The sequence below is a fragment of the Rhipicephalus sanguineus genome, chromosome 4, assembly GCF_013339695.2.
Source record: "Rhipicephalus sanguineus isolate Rsan-2018 chromosome 4, BIME_Rsan_1.4, whole genome shotgun sequence".
NCBI classification, from domain to species: domain Eukaryota; kingdom Metazoa; phylum Arthropoda; class Arachnida; order Ixodida; family Ixodidae; genus Rhipicephalus; species Rhipicephalus sanguineus.
The window spans coordinates 91,303,655-91,323,817 of NC_051179.1; the positions used below are offsets into that span (position 1 = coordinate 91,303,655).

Below are 20,163 nucleotides of genomic sequence, written 5' to 3' on the forward strand. Positions count from 1 at the left end.
TAGAATGTTGACACAATTTAGGAACTCTAGCACCTGGTAATAGTAGATTTATGTGCATGTAACCTGAAATGAATGACCATGGCTATGATATGAAACAAACATATGCGACTCTTCAAAATTCTGAGGTTTATGAGCCGAAACAACATGATTGTGGGGCATGCCGTAGTGTATAACTCTGAATTTGGCCACTCTGGATTCATTAACATGCACCTAAATCTGCGTACACAAGTGCTCTTGCACCGAGAACTGATCTCTTTTACAACATATTTGTTCATATGGCATCTTGAAATTCAACGCCAGCACCATAGATCACATGAATTTAGCTTTTCTTTCATATTTTTGCAAGTACCACTATACGGGATTATAATTGCTTATTTTTTATGCTATACGGCTGCATTAATGGTGCAAGCTTTTAAAACAAAATGGACCCTGAATGTGTCCTCGAAAAAAAGTTAAAATGAGGCACTTACATAGCATCCTTAAAACTTCAATTTCTCTCATCTTGAAAAGCACGGTAAAAAGCATACATACTATGTACCTTTTCAAAGCCATGGCACCTGTAATAATGAGCCAATTTCTAAGCATTTTTGAACATCTGCAAATTGCATTAGATTTTTTCAAATACATTAGCACTTTGGCAGCTACACAGATTAGCCCAAATCACTACATAATACAGTTTTCTGTAAGTATCTCAAAATTTTTCAGTTTAAAAAAAATCTCAACGACCAGTAGTTGAGTAAAATAGCTAAAGTGCATGAATGAGTATGAAACTTATTGAGGATCAGTGCACAGAAAAGAATTTTCCACAAAGTATCATAAGAGTGGCGAAGTCTGGTTCCACAATGAGATCAGACAAGAGTTATGAAATTACAAGAATTAAATGACTTTTTTTATGCAATGAATAATGTAATGAATTACCTTTGTGGGCTGGTAATTTAGTGGTGTAATGAATTCAAGTGAGTAATCAAAAATTACTCATTACTTTTCTAATAAGTTCTGACCAAAATATATAGCTTGCCTGCTTCCTTTATGGCATCAAAAATTGATGAAAACAGGAAAGAAATATAACAAACATGAGTTAATCTGAGTGCCAAACTTCAAGCGTGAGATGTTGAACAAAGATTTCCGACAGTTGAACGTACAAGTGCTGTAAATTAAGTGTACATGAGTTGTGTATAAATGAAGAACTTTTGTTGAGAGTAATTTCAAAATAATTTCATCACGTCTGAAGAGTAATATTAATGTCATGTCACTACTCTTGGCCTCCTGTAATTTGTGCAACTTCATTACATTTCAATAAATTTAGGAAAGTTTTAGTGATGTAATTTAATTGCTTTAGGGAGTAATCCTGCCATCACTCATGCAGATACTTTTAAAAATCTTACATACTAATCATATTATGTACAATCAAGCAAAAGATAAGACCAAATTAGGTGCACCATATCACGATGGTGCAATTAGGTTCACTGTCTCAGCACAGATGAAATACTGAATACTACCACAAGTTAACAAAAATACAGAGAATTTTTAGAAAGGTTAGCGCATAAGAAAAGGCACAAGTGGAAAAGAAAAGACTCACAAACCACAAGAACTCACACGTGCATGTTGTGTGCGTTCCTTTTTCGTCATCTTGCGTCTTTCTAGCACTCCTATATTTTCTAACATAGCGATAGCAACTAGTCTACGTGTGTATCCTATTGATAAACAAGGGCATGTCTTGCTTATTTACTGCTTATGCATATACTTGGCATCACTGGCCTTCCCTCTGAAGCGAAATGTTAATTGAAACCTTTGTTTGAATTGAATGGCAAAATGTGCTCAGGACACTGCAGGATGGGATCAGAAATGAAAGCTCAGCAAGCCTGTGTGCATCCATTTTAACAGCGATACTGTTAAAGCTATCGGTAACTTGTGCTCAGTCATGCTAAACTCAGAAGAGTGGTAAGTTGGGCTAGCTGGTAATGATCCATACTTATTGTAACTGCGCAAAAAACGGACGGAAACACGAAGGGCGAGAAAAGGACAAACAAGCGCAGACTATCAACTGAAGTTTTATTGCAAGAACGACGCAATATAAAGGGCAGGAAAAAGCAAGAGAGGGCAAAAAAAGGAGGAGAAAAAAGGCACGAGGGAACAAATCAACAAAAACTTTGGCCACATCAGGCAAGGCACGCCCGGCATACAAAACCAAGATAACTTTATCATGTATGGCGACAGAGGGAACACTGACGCAGGACTCAGAATTCTTTTGAATATGCGCAGCCTCAATTAGTTCTCGCGCTTTTTGGTTCTTATGCCGGAACAACACAGAGGTATCACCAAAGAGTCGAGTGCAGCCGCATTTCTTACAGTGGGCTGCTAGATGAAGACCGGAGTGGCCTTTCAGAGAATTAAAATGTTCTCGAAGTCTAACATTAAGGCAGCGACCTGTTTGTCCCACGTAAACACGTTTGCATGTCAAGGGTATGGAATAAACACCAGTGATACAAGACACATAATTATTGACATGACTAACATTACATGTACCTTGCCGAACATTTTGCTGATTTGCGATTCGTCTGTCTACTTTGGCGCATAAAGTGGACAACTTGTTCCTGGCAGATATAACTACTTGGACGTCATATCTTGACGCAACCGTTTTTTAGGCGGTGGGTAAAACCGTGAACATATAGCAGAACAGCAAATTTCTTATGCCGCGCCTTCACATCCAAGTCACAACCATCACCAGGACCTCTTTTTATTTTTTTAATCAACTTCTAGCAGACCTTTAATAATACATCCCGTGGAAAGCCTGCCTGTCAGTTTTTTCACCTGCGCAGAAAAACTGCTTTCAACCAAATGAGTGCAGGTTTTCTTCAGTGCAGAGGTAAAACATGAGAGTGCAATGGCATTTTTTACCAGTTTTGTGTGACCCGATTTATAGTTTAGCAGAGGTTTAGAATTTATTACAAAGGTTTAGAATAAATTAGAAAGGTTTAGAGGCAGAGGAAAAGAATTCTGAGTCCTGCGTCAGTGTTCCCTCTGTCGCCATACATGATAAAGAGTTATCTTGGTTTTGTATGACGGGCGTGCCTTGCCTGATGTGGCCAAAGTTTTTGTTGATTTGTTCCCTCGTGCCTTTTTTCTCCTTTTTTTGCCCTCTCTTGCTTTTTCCTGCCCTTTATATTGCGTCGTTCTTGCAATAAAACTTCAGTTGATAGTCTGCGCTTGTTTGTCCTTTTCTCGCCCTTCGTGTTTCCGTCCATTTTTTGCGCAGTTACAATAAGTATGTGCTAAACTCCACGGGTGGGTATGCACCACAGAATGGGCAAGCCCCACTACCGTGTACAGCAGGTGCAAGCGTTAAGCAAAAACTCTGCTCGACAAAGCGGGGCATGTGAAACGTGAGAGAGAGAGAAGGAGAGAAAATAGAGAAAGAAAGAAAGAAAGAGGAAACAAATAGGAAGAAGAAAAAAGTAGAAGGGAATAAACAACGATAGAAAGAGAGAGAAAGAGATAGAAAGCCAAAAAAGAAAAAACAGCAATACACAAACAGAAAGAAAGAAAGAAATAACGAGAAACAAAGAAAGAGACAAAGAAGCAGACATAAAGAAAACGAATAAAGAAAAATTAAGCTAGAAAGAGCGAGAATCAGAAAGAAATAAAGAAAGAAACACAAAGAAAGAAATAAGAAAAAAACAAATACAATAAGAGATACAAAACCAAAAAGAGAAAGAAAGAATAAAACAAATAAGGAGAAACAAGGAAGGTCCCCCAGCTCCGCTCTTCTTCAGGCTTGGCAACACTAGTACGAATGTGGCATGATCTTTTTTTAACAAAACAAAAACAGCATGAGAAAATGAAACAAGCAGAGAAACAATTAACACACGTGCTTGTGGTCGTCATTTCCTTACTATTTTTTTTGTCATGCTTTTCGTTTTTCATTAAAAATTGTGGATCAGCCCAACTTACTATACATACTTTGTACCACAACTTATTTCTGTGGTTGAGTCATACCACGTTAACTGTGCGAGAAGCACACGGAGTTCCTGCAAACTGCAACCTACAATAGCATTTTTGTTTCTGCACACAGATATGTCGCGTCATTAGGACGGCAGAGATAAGACCACCCTGAAAGTTATCAAAAGGAGGGAAACCTGGGTCATTGTAAGTAGCCACATGTTGGCCAGATAATTTCGCAGCAGGTCAATGCAGACATTAAAGGAAATGCTGGCACGCATTTGACTCCCAAGCATTCTTTACGGCTTTCATTTTGTGCCCCAGCTGGCTTCGATGTGGTTCTGTCAATTTCTACATCGCAGTACATAGGTTTTTCAGTTGCGTAATATTCAAATCACAGTCGATGTCGTAATTTCAGCAAGAAGCTCTAGCAACGAACTGTGCACTGCTTATCCACATGATCGCTTTGATGAGTCATTTTGGTGGGCTCCATCATAATAGTGGAGCCCACCAGCTTTTAGTGAAATGCATTTGGTTTCAAGAACTGTTTACCATGTAAAGAGCGTGGCATAAAACTGAAGGAATAAAAAAAGGGCACCTTGCCAGATTAGCAATCCAATGAGAAAAAAAAATAAATGCTTCGCATTTAAAAAACATTCATATACCACCACATTTTAACTGAAGCTGGTAGTACGCGCAAAACAGGTGCCATATGGCAAGAGATTGATTCCCACTAAGAGATAAACAAGAAAGAAAGCAAAAAAAAAAAGCTCATTATTAAAGCTTGCCACTAGTATTAATAGTCATGAGAAAGAAAGTAAAATTCCACAACCATGTATTAACTGACACATTAGAACAGAAAAAAAAAGCAGTAACAACTGTACTTAGTAAAGTACAGCATACGTAACCAAACAAGCTTTCTGCATAGTTTCAAAGTCAACAGCACAAGGAAAACAAAATACAGACAGGAAGCAGAATAGTTTACACCTGAAAAAAAAAAAATTGCTATATAATGAAGAAATGAACGTGCACTAATTGAAACAACAGCTTCCCATACCTTCATGACCTGAGGATATTGTGGCTACAGAAATGATGAGGTTTAATTATGTAAGCAGACTCCACAGTCTAAAGCTGTTATAGTAGAACGCTCCAGTTAACTTCAATTGCCTGAGATTCTTTATCAAGCGGCAATATTTTACACACAAGTATTTTTTTATCTTGTGTGGACAGTGAAATATGGACGCTCTAGCTAGGAATTAAACCTGTAAACTTGTTCTAAGCAGATGAATCCTACACCCACTCGGTGGGTCTAAAAAATGTGCAAGATATCAAGATTTCAGATGTAGCTACAAACTTACCCCTTGCACTGATCACATTTGTCCCCATCTGTTTGTACATGCAGCCTGGTGCCTAAACAATGGCTGCTAATGTGGGTCGGGGTTCACTGGCATATCTGCAGGCTTTCTTTTAACAATGCGAATGTTCTACATCAATGTAACTACAATCAAACAGCCACAGATAACATTCTGAATGCACTTGTACATTTTGTTTGCCTGTGACACATTGTGACAATCTCTTCAGCAGATAGTTGCGGGAAAATATTCGCGCATTGAGAAACGCGGGATTTGTAGCAAACTTGTTCTTTTAATACACACCTAGCCCAAATACCGAGGCCCGTAAGAAAGAACGAGAACACTGTAAAGCATTGTATATGGGCGGTACACAGCCTTCATTTGGTGTGGCGCTAGCAGATGGAGTCTACAGAAATGATGCACAAGGGAGCAACTAAGCATGAGGGTCATCTTAAGCATGCTTGTTCTCAAGCTTTGGAGGAAAAAGAAGAAGACAATCTGATGTGCATTCTTGCATTTACAAATACTTTTCCATGCTCGAATTTTTAACTTTTAACACAAACATCTCAGATACCAATAACGCCAGTTCATAAGCTGCCACATCATTTAGTACGAAGAGACGCAATCGGTGATAATGACAGTTACAATGTGAAGTATTCTTTGCCTCATACCAGGCTCCAGTAAGTAGATTTTTGTCTGGCCTAGTTTTCAGGCATCACAAAGACCAACAGTAGGACTGAACTTATGTCTTCCAGAACTGCAGCCCAATACCTTAGCTGTTGGCTGACCATTGCAAACATAGTTAACCTGAACCAAACTCAACTAGCTCTGCGACATTTAGCATGCTCCACATAGAAAATTTCTTACATTCTTTTTTTCATGAGAAATTTGGGGCTCTGTGTTAGACTGCAGTGCCTTCTGAGATCAGCCCACATTCTTCTGTTCTTTTCTCAGAGCAGCTATTATAGCTACATGGAAGCTGTGTGACACAGGGCCGTACCTGGGTATTTTTTTCAGAGGGTGTTTTTGTGTAGAACAGGCAACTTTGGCAACTCGTGGTCGCTGTGAAGGCATCCAGATATTTTACTATCACCCGAAAAGTTAAAGAATGAAAAAATTTCGGGGGGTGTCAGAATCCCCTCAACCCCCCCTTAGTTACGGCCCTGGTGTGACAAAATGTTCCATTAATGACTGGCTCAGTTTAATTGAATTCTGTGGTCTGAAATGCCAAAACCATGATACGATTATGAGGCATGCCTTAGTTGCGGACTACAGATTTTGACCACGTAGGGTTCTTTAATGAGCCCCTGAATCTTATCACATGGGTATTTTCACATCTCGCCGACATGGCCAGAAATCTAACCTGCAATCTCGAGCTTAGCAGCACAACACATTAACGACTAAGCTTCTACAGCTGGCAACTAGCTAAATTTGAACAGGTTTTGAACATTGCGCTTTGCCAGAGTATAAATGCCATCATTGCTTCAACATAGATGATAGATTGTATGTGCAATTGCATAACACCTGGTCACACATCCTGCTCATCTCAACTCCTTGCTTTGTCGTGTCGCAAACTTGCTATCAGTGTAGGAATTATGCCACCATCACTATCATACAACTATTGTCACCGCTGTATTGCTGTTATCTCATGCACACAACTTCTCTCCCGACACGAATACACTGGTCCACCTGGTAGCACTTTGCAGAGTCCCCAGTGATGCTGAATGGCCTTCATGAAAAAGGATTCGCTCGACATCAATTCTCACAGTGCTCAAGATCCCGCAGAATTTTCTTCTACTGTTTTTTTTTTTACTGAATGACAAAATTACTCCTTGTCGCATAACTTTAACAAAAAAAAATGTACAGAGTATCTAACTATAGTTTAGTTGCACAAGATTCCGTCGGGATTTCCATTGGTTTGACCTCAACTGACTCAAATAATACGGTCACTATTTAGCCCACGTACAGGATAAAAAGAGTGACACAAATTATGTGAAAGTGGAATGCAAAGAATGATTGAAAAAAAAATGTCGGTACCTTTAGACTGTACTTCATTAAAAGGACGAAACTAACTGATGCTATAAACATGCATTTTTAGTAATACAAATAAAGCGTGCCATCACACACTAAGATATCAAATGTCAAAAACATATGCGAAAGGTATCGCTTCCTTTAAAGTGCTGCTTTGTAGCTTGTCAGAAGGCTGTGGTAATGCCTCAGCTTGACTGCACATGTGCTCAGCAAGTGAATATTAAATACATATTGCCTGCACAAGCCACTAGTGGCCTTTTTTTTCATACCTTACCTTTTTATTATGTGTGTGTAACCTCTGCCTTGCTGCAATACATAATGAGAAAAATAAGTTCATGCCCAGTCCTCACATATCCAGCAAAATGTTCAAAAATTAAAGGTAATTATTCAAACATATGCATCTTAACCATATTCAACCCAGCAGAGGTTTTGCTGCCACAGTGCTAACTAACGATGTGCACACTTGTTTCATATGTTACTACTGCAGGCTTCAGGTGCAGGCACTCCTTTCCGTTATCACACACACACACGCACGCACGCACACACACACACACACACACACACACACACACACACACACACACACACACACACACACACACACACACACACACACACACACACACACACACACACACACACACACACACACACCTAGCATAGTTTTTGAAAAGCTTTGTTATTGTATGCTTTATACTGATGCACATACATACTTCACAAAGCTGTGACGTTAATGCTTTTTTTTTTCTACGAAGTTCCAACGTGTCTGTTGTGCTGATGATTTCGTAATAGTCTATGCAGAAACTGGTGCGTTAAGGCATGGTTGGAGCAAACAACAGGTGTTAAAGTTCAAGCCTTTCAGCTGTGCAGGTTAATGTGGCATTACTGGGTGCAGTGGGCATACAGAATGAAATTGGTGGAGTTAAATGCGCTGTTCTCAACAGAAAACGTGAAAGCAGAGTTTGAATTAAATAACTAAATACGCAAGACAGATTACTATAATAGAGGCCTGGTACGAGATGGGCTTTTCATTCGTTCATTCGAACTACTACCAAGACATGTGTGCCCACGGGCAAGGCTGTCAATACCAGTCATACAACCAGCTGAAACTCCAGCGGACAGCTGTATCCGTGCAGGCGCGAGCTCCTTCCTGCAAACGACGTTTACGACACGACGTTTTTGCTGGCAGGGCCCCATTCGGACACTATATTTTTTGCGTGTTTCGTGCGTGCTGACTTAACGCGTTCATCGGCAACGCCAAAAAAAAAACTCGCGGAACGCGATCGTACACTGCTGATCAGCGCTTCGGTCCTGCTACACCTCAAGAGCGATACAGATGCGCGAAAGATTACGGGAGCGTGTTGCAACGGAAGCGAAGTCTAATCACGTGAAAACTGAAAGCAAGCGCCGGCCGGGACGAACTGCGAATGCGCGATCCGAACTACCTAACAACCGAAACCTGGAACCCGACACGGACGCAGCTCATACAGGAGCTAGGCACAGCACGAAACTCGGCCGAAACTACTCACCAGTTATGTGACAGGCTGCAGTGGCCGATCGCCTGCCGAAGCTTCGCTCGAGAGTGCCTCCAAAACACCTCCCCCTTCGACACTGACCACTGATCTCCACTAGCTGCTGTGAATGGCAACCTGATGAACACGCTAGGTGCCGCCAGCTGACGACGCGACATGAGCGCTAAGCGTAGAATAGAGTTTCGGTTTCACCTTGGCACGCGCGTTATCGGAACTGCGGCGTCGACTTGGCGTTATCTGAACCGTGTAACAAAGAGAGCAAGCACGGATTCAACTTCACTGGCCTTTCGAAATTGAAGAAATAGTAAATGCGCGGACGCGAATAGAATTCCTTTGCTGCGTGCAGTCGTACCCGGCCCGCACGTCTCCTCGATGTTTTCACGGCATGCTTGCGCTTGGAAAATGATGCGGAAAATCACTGGTAACAGTCCGCGAATCTGTACATTCCTCAATGCGTGCGTAGGCTCGCCCACAAATCGATAAGCGCTATCTACGTACTGTTTTCTTTCTGAGATAGGGGAATGTAAAGTTTAACGAGGTCATGACACTCTCCTGGTCCATTCTGGGCGCCGACCGTACGTCTACGCGAGGTCGTGAGAAAAGCGCGTGTTGTCGTACATCACCTGTTCCCCGATAGCGAAAATAAAAACGGTTGCTGTAAACGGAAGCTTCCCTAGAATACTCCGATGCCTCCACTCTCACGACGAATATTTATTTCACGTATATCACAATTCAAATTAGAACCTATAGGAAATACGTGCCCCCCACCAGGCCCGTAGCCAGGAATATTTTTCCGGGAGGGGGCACTTGCTGAAGGCCTTCAGTATGTGAGAAAAACACCCATTTTCATTATTTAAGTTAAAGCACTCCCCTCCATGAAAATTTTCGGGGAGGGGGGGGGGGGGCTCCTAGGTTCCCCTCCCCCCCTGGCTATGGCCTGCCCCCCACATACACACATCAACGTGCGTAGTGTACGTAACCTGGGTCATTATATATACGCATTTATGTAATAAACATAGAACGGAACTACATGCATCAGGGTCGTAACAATGGGGGGGGGGGGGGGGTTTGACCCCCCCTGAAATTTTTTTTCTTGCTTTAATTTTGAGGCGATACTAAAATATTTACATGCCTTCACAGCAACCACTAGTTGCCAAATTCAGCCGTTATAGAGCCAACAACACCCACCCCCTCCCGAAAAAAATTCCTGGGTATGGCCCTGACATGCATCATTATATGACAAAATTGTAGATCCATGCGGAACCCTGCGGCAGCAAAAATAAAGTCAGCGAAACATAAATGAAAAAAAAAAAATACTGGAAAAATTGGGGGACCCTTAAGCTTTGCCTTTAAGAGTTGAACGCAATAGCGAAATCCGGCCCCTGGTGCGCACTTCAACCACTAAGTGCATACTTATTAATGTGTATTGTTACACACACACGCACACAGACACACACACGCGCGCGCGCGAGAATGGTACATACAGGTTTTTTGATCTAAAGCAAGAGTCGCATAGCCTCCAAGATGCACGCCGCGTGCTTGCCATCTCGGAGGCCATGAAGAGTCTCACAATGCCTCACAGATGGCAGCACATTATCTAGCGTTCGCTGTTTGCTTGATCAACGCCTCCTCTGGAAAAGGCGGCATTGGCTTGATATGTTTTCCGCTAGATGGACATAGTTGTCCATTTCCTTTCTCGATTTTTCGCTCACGGATGATTTTTCGCTCACAACCAACGGTCCCCGCGGTCCCGACACCGACGACGGAATTTCTGCGACACGAGCTCTCTAACGCTATCGCGTTAATATATTCGCACTATGTTTATACATGTACATTAGCAACATATTATATATATACATACCTAGCTATTTACAAGGACGCCATTGTATCAGCTAATGAACTGGGTCCCGTGTCTACAAAAGCCGGTCTTGCACAGGCATTAGCAACAGCTCTGTGTAACTCGCCTTAAAACTATCTCGCATTCATAAAATCAACCATTGCAATCACTGTCACTGCTGTTCATATTCTCTCATTGAAAATGGTCGCCTTGAAATTACAGAGGTACACTAATATATGCAGTAAAACCTCAGTGATACGAATCTCGCGGGGTTACCAAAAATATTCGTATCATCCGAAATTCGTATCACCAGAAAACATGGAAAATTAGTATGCGACAAAAGAAAGTTGGCTTACGTTTTGATTCAGTGTTTCTCAGCGCCGCAGCGGCGTCATGAACAGCACTGAATTATTACCAGTAAAGTTTTTAGATGTCAACGATCATACTTGTACTTGTAAATGTACGGTGCATGCGCGCGTGTGTAATTAATGAACCAGATGTGTTGTGCCCCGTGACCGCTAGTAGTCCCTTCCTAATCTTACTGCGCTATTCTGCATGACACGAAAGTACTGCAGCGAAAGTGACTTAAGCTTCGTCGCCAAGACCGTTCGCTTCGTCTCGAGTCTTCGTCCACCTTTAATAGGACTTCATGCCGGATCCGCAGCCCAAGTTTCAATCTTGTTTCATAGAACGTCTGATTGCGGGGACATGGCTTGCATCGACGAGGCAGGCATGTGTTAACACAGTGCAAAGACACTGCTGCCTCGAGCACAGGAGCACGCGTCAACGCGTCGAAAAAAAAAAAGACGTGACGTCAACTTCATCTGTAATCTAAACGCGAAGGCGCCTAAAGGCTTCCAAGATTCGCGCCCACTATCTCGGAGGCAACGATGCACCGTGAATGGTCGCGCAGCGCGCATGTCCGCGCGTGACTGCCGGGTCTTCCGCGACAGCGCGGGCAGCACCTGTTCGTACCTGTGCGCTAGCGTACGTTCGTATCAAACGTCGCGGGGTGCAAATCGGTTCGCAGCAACCGTATTCCAATACAATGCAGGCTAATGGGCCTTGGCCGGGACCACAGAAAAATTCGTATCAACCCGAAATTCGTACGAGCCGTGGTCGTATCACCGAGGTTTTACTGTATATTATATATATAGCACTTTCTGAGATTTTCAAAGACGTGCTAAATGGCGTACCGGTACTGCGTTCCCCCCCTTCCCTGTTTCTGTTTCCCCCTCAAAATTCTCTAGGGGAAAGACCAAAAGAAAAACGAAAACTTGTGCCACGTTGACCTGTTCAGTCGAATTCGGAGTGGAGCTGGTTTCTTTCGAGTAGCTGCGCATCACTCCCCGTTTTACAGCGGGGCTGCTTTTTGTTAAGCCGTAACGCGTTCGCATAAGCTATCATCATCATGAATGGCCCGCGCGCTCTTCGTGCTCTTCTTCACGTTCTGCTTCGCTCCCCCAACATGTGCGCCCGGCACGCTGCGCCCATTTGTCCGGCGTGGGATGCGCGATAACCCGGATGGGCGAGATAATAAGTACATAGAGAGAGAAAGAGATAGAAAGAAATAAAATCCCCCAATAAATCACTCTTCGAGAAAAAAAGTTCTTGGCGAAAAAAATTTCTTGACGAGGCGGGATTCGAACCCGCGTACCCACGATCCGAAGGCGAGCATCATAACCACTCATCCAGGGACGCTAGCGTCATCCAGGCACAGCACAGCAAGGGGGTGGGAAAAAGAAATGAGGGTGTGTTATCCCGTTCTTTTTTTCTTTGTCGTTTTTATGGGTCATATAAAAGCGCTTGTTCCGAAAACGAACGATAACGTCAGTTGGAAGTCAGCCGAGCTTCATGCTTCGTCCCTCTTCTCGGTCGAAGTATTACTTTCGTGCTATTAGTCGAATCAAAGCCAGCCATGTAGACAAAACCCGCACTCTGTGTATACAACCTACATACTGATCTGTTCACGAATGAATAATATGAATCACCATGTGCAGTGCCGTATACTATTATGCAGAAAAATTCATTGCATGAGGATACAGTTGATTGAATTACAATTTGTTAAATAAGAAGTCAGTTTCCCCGCAAGAGCGAAGCAATGAATGCGATAGTAACAAATTCGAATGTGACACGAAGAACGGCAAGCAGCTTGATACGTGCAGCGCGCCGCTCAAGCGCAAAGAACGCACGAAAAGAGCACACACAGGACGAGTGAGAACTAACAACGGTCACGGTTGTTACTCCTTCGTGCTTGAGCACCACGCTACAACCCATTTTTTTTCCTCCGTGCTACAACCCAAAGCTCTTAGATATATTTTTTTCTTGAAAAGTGTGGTGCGTGGAGTGACCTCTCTGCGTCTCCTGCCGCGCGGTGGCGTTCGAGGCATTGTTTACCCGGAGTTCCACATCGCGAGTTGGTACAGAAATGGGGCACCTTTATTGCGTGCCTCAACTTCTCAAGGGCACGTTTTCAAACTGAAGCAAAATCTAGGAGCGTTGCTTTAAAGTGCGTCCTTCAGGCAATCTCCCAGGTGATACTGAACACGATGAAGCACCTCCGAGCTCTCCGTACCGCCAGCGGCAACTGGTGTATATAAATAGCTTGCCGTTACTATTCCAGAGAATGGGTGGCGCGTGGCCGAATTGTCTAACACAGTGCGCTGCGGGGCGAGGGGTCGCAGGTTCGAATCCTGCTGCGCGCTTCAGAATCTTTCTTGTGAATATTTTTCTGGCTTTTATTTATATATGCATATTTATACATACCCGGGACATGACGGCGACGGCAAAAAAAAAACCGCCGAGAGTGTCCATATAATTGCTGTTGAGTAAGCTGAGTAAGTAAAATCACTCTTGCCGCACTCTGACACCAGAAGTCCAATGACACATGCAGCCGGATACCTGATGCTCTACGGTGCATGTAAAGGAGCGAATATTGGCTTTAACTATATTTTACGCCCTTGACCTCCAAAAAGTCTATAGGGTAATTACTAATTATCCAGAAATACAGCGTACAAAAAGGGTTACAATAAAAAATACATACCATAAATGGGCATAAGTACGCCTTCAAAGTAATATATTGTTACGTCTACGAGAGGGTTTATTTAGCTGCGACGTACCGGTGGACGCGAAGGTGTTGAACAAGCGCGCACCGGAGGCCTTTTTTACTAGCCGAACGTCCTCTTCTACTACTACCTCCCTGTTTCCCACTACACAGATGCTCATACCCAAAGCACGCATGCAGTAACATTTCCCTCCACGCAGACGAAGCCCACCGGGCGAGTCAAATAGTCTCTCGAGGAACAAAGCGCTTCAAGCGCACTACATGGGCAAGTTCAGTCTTTGCAGACCGTCGGCCATTTGAATGGAGACGCGCTACGCGGTAAGTTAAATCGCTTAGACGGTCTATAACAACATAAGGTCCCGCATAGTGCGCCAGCAGTTTTTCGCACAACCCGCGTTTTCTAGTTGGCGTCCACAGCAACACTAGGTCTCCGCGATTATACGTCACGTGTCGGCGTCGACGGTCAAAACGTGCCTTCGAGCGATCTTGCGAAGCAAGTGTGCGCAAATAAGCCAGACGTCGGGCTTCTTCTGCACGGCAGACGATCTCGGATATACAGGGATCATGGTGGTCTAAAAACGGGAAGACGGTATCGAGGGTATGACGAGGCGGCCGAGCATATAGCAGAAAGAACGGACTGAAGCCGGTGGTTTCATGCTGTGCGGTGTTAAAGGCATAAGTGATGAAAGGTAGAACGCTGTCCCAGTTCTTGTGGTCTGATGCGACATACATAGATAGCATGTTCGTGAGAGTCCTGTTAGTTCGTTCCGTTAGACCGTTTGTTTGGGGATGATATGGTGTAGAACGCCGAAACGTCGAAGCGCATACACGAAGCATTTCTTCCACCACGTCTGCAGTGAATTGTCGCCCACGATCACTGATAACAATTTTAGGGGGTCCGTGACGTAGCACCACAAAACGGAGCATGAATAAACACACATCGGCTGCAGTTGCCGATGGTAGAGCAGCTGTCTCGCAGTACCTTGTTAAATGATCGGTGCATACGACTATCCACCGATTTCCATCAGAAGACCGCGGAAAGGGCCCAAGAAGGTCGATCCCAACTTGCTCGAATGGAGTTCTAGGGGGCGGCACAGGATGTAGTCGCCCTGGAGCAGCACTTGTAGGGCGCTTGTGACGTTGACACTCGTTGCAACTAGAGACGTAGTGTTCCGTCGTCTGGCGCATTTTTGGCCAGTAAAACCTTTCTTGAAGCCGGCAAAGAGTTTTCGCTGTGCCTAAATGACCGGACGTTGGATCATCATGCATAGCCTGCAAGACGGAAACGCGGAGACTCTTCGGAACCACGAGAAGATATCGTGAGCCGGTCGAAGTGTAGTTCTTTTTGTACACTAGCCCGTCGCGGATGCAGAAGCGAGTCGCCGATGATTGTGGTTCGGTAGCAAGTATCTGCTGAATGGTGCCGTCCCTTTGCTGCTCAATCTTAAAGGCATTGGTATCAGGAAATGGTAGGTCCAATGGTGCGATGTAGGTGTCGAAGTTGTCCGCGTCACAGTCCGTCGATGGAAGCGGTAGTCGCGAAAGACAATCTGCATCAGCGTGACGACGACCACTTTTAAAGGAAACCGTAAAGTCGTATTCCTGCAGACGGAGTGCCCAACGCGCAAGGCGACCGGACGGGTCACGCAGGTTGACCAACCAGCAGAGAGAATGATGGTCTGTCACAATGGTAAAGGGGCGTCCGTACAGGTAGGACCGGAAGCGCTGCACTGCGAAGACTACTGCGAGGCATTCTTGCTCTGTGACGGTGTAGTTGCGCTCGGACTTGCTTAGCGAGCGACTGGCATACGCTACGACGTGTTCTTTGGTATCTAAGCGCTGAGCCAAGACGGCGCCTACACCAACACCGCTGGCGTCTGTATGGAGTTCTGTAGGAGCCAGAGGATCGAAGTGTCGAAGAATTGGATGAGACGTCAAAAGGAACTTCAACTCAGAAAAAGCGGACGCACATTCCGGGGTCCAGTCAAACCGCACGCCTTTCTGAAGCAGGCAGGTGAGCGGGTGCGCGATATTGGCAAAGCCAGGAATGAATCGACGGAAGTATGAGCAAAGGCCCAAAAAGCTGCGCAGTTCTTTTACCGAGTGAGGTTGCTTGAACGCCTCCACTGCGGCCGTCTTCGCGGGATCCGGTCGTATGCCTTCTTTGTCCACTAAGTGTCCAAGGACGAGTGTTTGGCGCTCTCCAAAACGACATTTCTTTGAGTTGAGCACCAAGCGTGCGTTGCTGAGGCAATCCAGCACGAGACCAAGGCGTGTGCTCATAGAAAGTGCGCCCGAAAATCACAACGTCGTCCAAATAACACATGCAGACTTGCCACTTCAGACCACGGAGAATGTTGTCCATGAAGCGCTCAAAAGTTGCAGGTGCATTGCAGAGCCCGAACGGCATCACATTAAATTCAAAAAGTCCATCTGGTGTAACAAATGCCGTTTTCTCCTTGTCTTCCTCGTGCATTGGAATCTGCCAATACCCGGACCGCAAATCAACGGACGAAAAATAAGAGGCTGATGAAAGACAGTCTATAGCATCATCAATCCGTGGTAGTGGGTATACGTCTTTTTTGGTGATGGCGTTAAGGCGGCGGTAGTCAACACAAAATCTCCATGTTCCATCCTTCTTCTTGACTAGAATTACGGGAGCGGCCCACGGACTACATGATTCTTGAATTACATTTTTCTTTAGCATCTCGCAGACCTGTTCATTGATGACGGCGCGTTCCGAAGGCGATACACGGTATGGTTTCTGTCGGAGAGGTCTATGGGATGCCGTATCTATGCGGTGCTTTATACGAGAAGCAGGGAATGATGACGGAGCCTGTAGCTGGGCGAAATCGAATAGAGCGGCATGTTTGCGCAAAATACTCGCCAGTTCATTGCGCTCGTTGGTGCTGAGAGACTTGTCAATCATAGCCATAATAGAGGTGTCCCTGGCGTGCAGATTATCGAAATCAGTTTTATCCGATGAATCGCTGCTCTCTGCAAGTATGGCAAGTGAGAGTACTTGATGCTGACGAATCTCGGCAAGTTTTAGACCCTCCGGCAGTACCGTAGGTTCATCAGAGCAGTTGATGGCCCATAAACCAGTATGCCCTTGCACAACTGACAGCGTGCAGTAGGGTATTAAAACATTCTTCTTTATGCAACTGAGGTGAACAGGCTCTACGGTGGCGTCAAATGTTTTCTCGGTTGCAGGGGAACAGGCGACAGGGACACACTTGGCAGACAAGGGTGGCACAGTTGTGTCCATGGCCACGCAAAGGGTACTTTCCTGGCAGGGCGGGTTTTCTAGAAACGCAACTGGAACATTTGAATCTACGGTCATTTCTCCTGTGCGGCAATCGACAGTAGCACCACAAAGCTTCAGGAAATCGAGTCCCAGAATTACATCATGCGTAGTATGAAGGAGAACAGCAAACTCTGCAATAAATTTCTGACACCCCAAACTAACAGCCACAGTGCAGACACCAACAGGTTGTAGTACATCTCCGCTAACTCCGCGAAACGTATCAGCACGGTCCCAGCGGAACATAACTTTTCGTCCAAGGAGGCGTTGAAACACAAGACTCATCACTGACACGGTTGCACCTGTGTCCACTAGGGCCATTGTTGATACACCATCGATAAGCACAGGAACCCTATTTTTAAGCATGCAAATTAAAGGAGGTATTTCGGTTGAAATCGAAGACTGTCCAGCGACCTCACCTCCAACGGCCGCGCCGACTAGTTTTCCGGAGGAGGCGAGGGATAGCGGCGCCGAGGAGACGGCGATCGGTTGGCGCGAGGAGCCGGTGGTGGTGTCACACTGCGGTCGGAGGCCGGAGAACGGTTTCGTAGCGGTGTTGGTATCTCGTGAGATACGCTCCCCGGGAACGTCGGTGCTCGTGCAAAGCCAGACCGGTGGAATCTCGGTGATCGGTCGTACCTCAGCGTCTGCTGGTAGTTGCAGTACCTGGCAATGTGGCCTTCAACGCCACAGTTGTAGCAGACTGGTAGGGGACGCTCGCCGGACCACTGCTGAGAGCGCTCTGCTGTGGAGTGTCGTCTAGCCGAATGCAGTGGGCCAGCTTGCTGAACGGGAACTGCCCGCCTCTGTGGGGCGGGACCGGAACGAAGGCGTTGGCCGTACCGCTGGTCAAACGTGAATGCTTCCCGACGTGGCCAAGAAGTGCGAGCTTCGCTGATGTCCGTCACACATACCGATGGTGGCAAAGGAGCTACCGGCGCCGTGTAGTAGGTTGGACAGCTGGGCGGATGATGGATGGTGTCGTCGACCAGTACGTCTTGTCGCTGTAGCTCTTCGCGCACTATTGCCCGGATAGTAGCGGCAAGGTCGGCGGGCGGGCTCACGTCGACACTGGCGACCGTTGTTACATTTGCCAGCCTACCAAATTTCGGGGCAATACGACGAGTCTTCAACTTTTCAAACGTACGGCAGTGACGTTGGACGGCGGAGACAGAGGTGAGGTCTTCCCTACCTATCAGAAAATTGTAGACGTCTTCTGCTATACCTTTCAGGAGGTGTCCGACCCGGTCTTCTTCGGACATCTGCAGGTTCAAGATCTTACAGAGCTTCAGAACTTCCTCTATATAGGTGGTGCACGTCTCTCCAGGAGTCTGAGCTCTTTGAGCCAGCGTGCGCTCCGCGCTTTTCTTTTTCGAATCAGAGTCGCCAAAGCACTTCTTCAGTTCTTCAGCGAAAAGATCCCACGTCCTTAGGGACTCTTCGTGGTTTTCATACCACGTCAGGGCGGTTTCCGTGAGAAACAGCGCGACATTTGCCAGTTGGTCGGTGGAATTCCAGCAGTTGTACCGACTCACCCTCTTGTAATGCGTCAGCCACGCGTCCACATCTTCTTCTGCCCTGCCCGCGAACGGGCGGGGTTCGATGTAGTGATGCCGAGGTGCAGCTGGCGCTGACCTTTGCGTGGTTGAGGTTGTTGAGTCTTGACCTGTGCTCTGGGCCATGACGAATGTTGTCGGTGGCAGACCGGCAAGACGACGGCTCCGGCGAAGTCCAAACAGCTGTGGCTCCGTGGTACGTTGACGTGCTGTACCCAGCACCTCCACCACTCTGTTACGTCTACGAGAGGGTTTATTTAGCTGCGACGTACCGGTGGACGCGAAGGTGTTGAACAAGCGCGCACCGGAGGCCTTTTTTACTAGCCGAACGTCCTCTTCTACTACTACCTCCCTGTTTCCCACTACACAGATGCTCATACCCAAAGCACGCATGCAGTAACAATATGTAACGTTCAAATTATGCACCTAAAAAATATGAAAAATCCAGATTAAAGGGACTGTCTATCATCCTTCATCGCTTTTGTTTTGTACCGCAATAGAAAGTGTACCGTCTGAAGTAGGGATGGCAAAATCGATGAACGATTAATCGATTAAAGGTTCACAATTAATCGATTAATCGTCATCGATTTCAGCATTTCGATCAATCGAATTAATCGATTACAGCTATTCGATTAATCGATTACGGCACCCCCCACTCCCGCTGCTAACCTCCCCCTTTGGCCGGAGCGCATGACTTCGAGGCGCGCTATTCTGAGACGCAGATGCCGTGCACATCGCCTCTCTTTCACTGCTTTCACTACAGCGCATATTTCTGCGCTAGCAGAACGAGCCCGGAGCTGGCGGCGGCCATACCCCATAGAGAAACATATGAACTCGCCCTGAACTCCAAGCACTCCCGAATGCTTCAAGCCCGGACAGGAGGTGGCTCCACCCCATCGAGGCAGAAATCGGCTCACAGTCTACTGCGGCTACTGCCTTCACTGCCTTCACCTCCTCTCCCTTAAGCTGGTTGAGCGTCGCCTGAGTATACGTGGGCCTTGCGTTGCTTGCGTGTTATATTGTGTAATTATTACACATTGGTGGTTATACTGTTACCTTTGGGATGTCATAATGCCGGGCAATCGGAAGAGGAGCGCAGTGTGGTTGTTGTTCGCTGAAGATGAGAAAACAAAGACTTCAAGGTGTAATAAATGTGGCAAGCACCAAAGAGCTATCTCCCAAACAAAGGTGGTAACGACGAAGCTGACAGTGTTGAAGAACCCTATCCTGACGACACCAATCCGCCTCTTCAGGTAAGTTATCAGTATCTCGCTATTTAGCCAACAGCCATCTCCCGACGACGGGCCCCTTGTGTGCAGTGTGCAAAAGTGGGAATTTTCGCACACTGGACACAAGAGGCCCGTCGTTGACACTTTCGAAAGCGGAAATTTTCGATCGTCAGCACCACTGATAAAAAGATTTGGGTCCATATAAAGCACGAACGATGCTTTTCAAACAAAGAGATATCGGTTTTAAAGCACCCATAAAAAATGTCGATTAATCGATTAAAAATTTCCGCCGAAAGCAAATAATCGGTTAAGGGCCAAA

General features: G+C 45.6%; 1 protein-coding gene across 1 annotated transcript in view; it reads right to left on the minus strand.

The window, feature by feature from the left end:
• LOC119390416 (cationic amino acid transporter 2) overlaps window positions 1–8,937 on the minus strand; it is a 59,839-nt gene extending 50,902 nt beyond the window's left edge. The window contains exon 1 of the mRNA XM_037658032.2: window positions 8,852–8,937. The gene's annotated coding sequence lies outside the window, so the exon portion shown is untranslated. The remainder of the gene's footprint in view (window positions 1–8,851) is intronic.
• Between the last annotated feature and the right edge of the window lie 11,226 nt (window positions 8,938–20,163).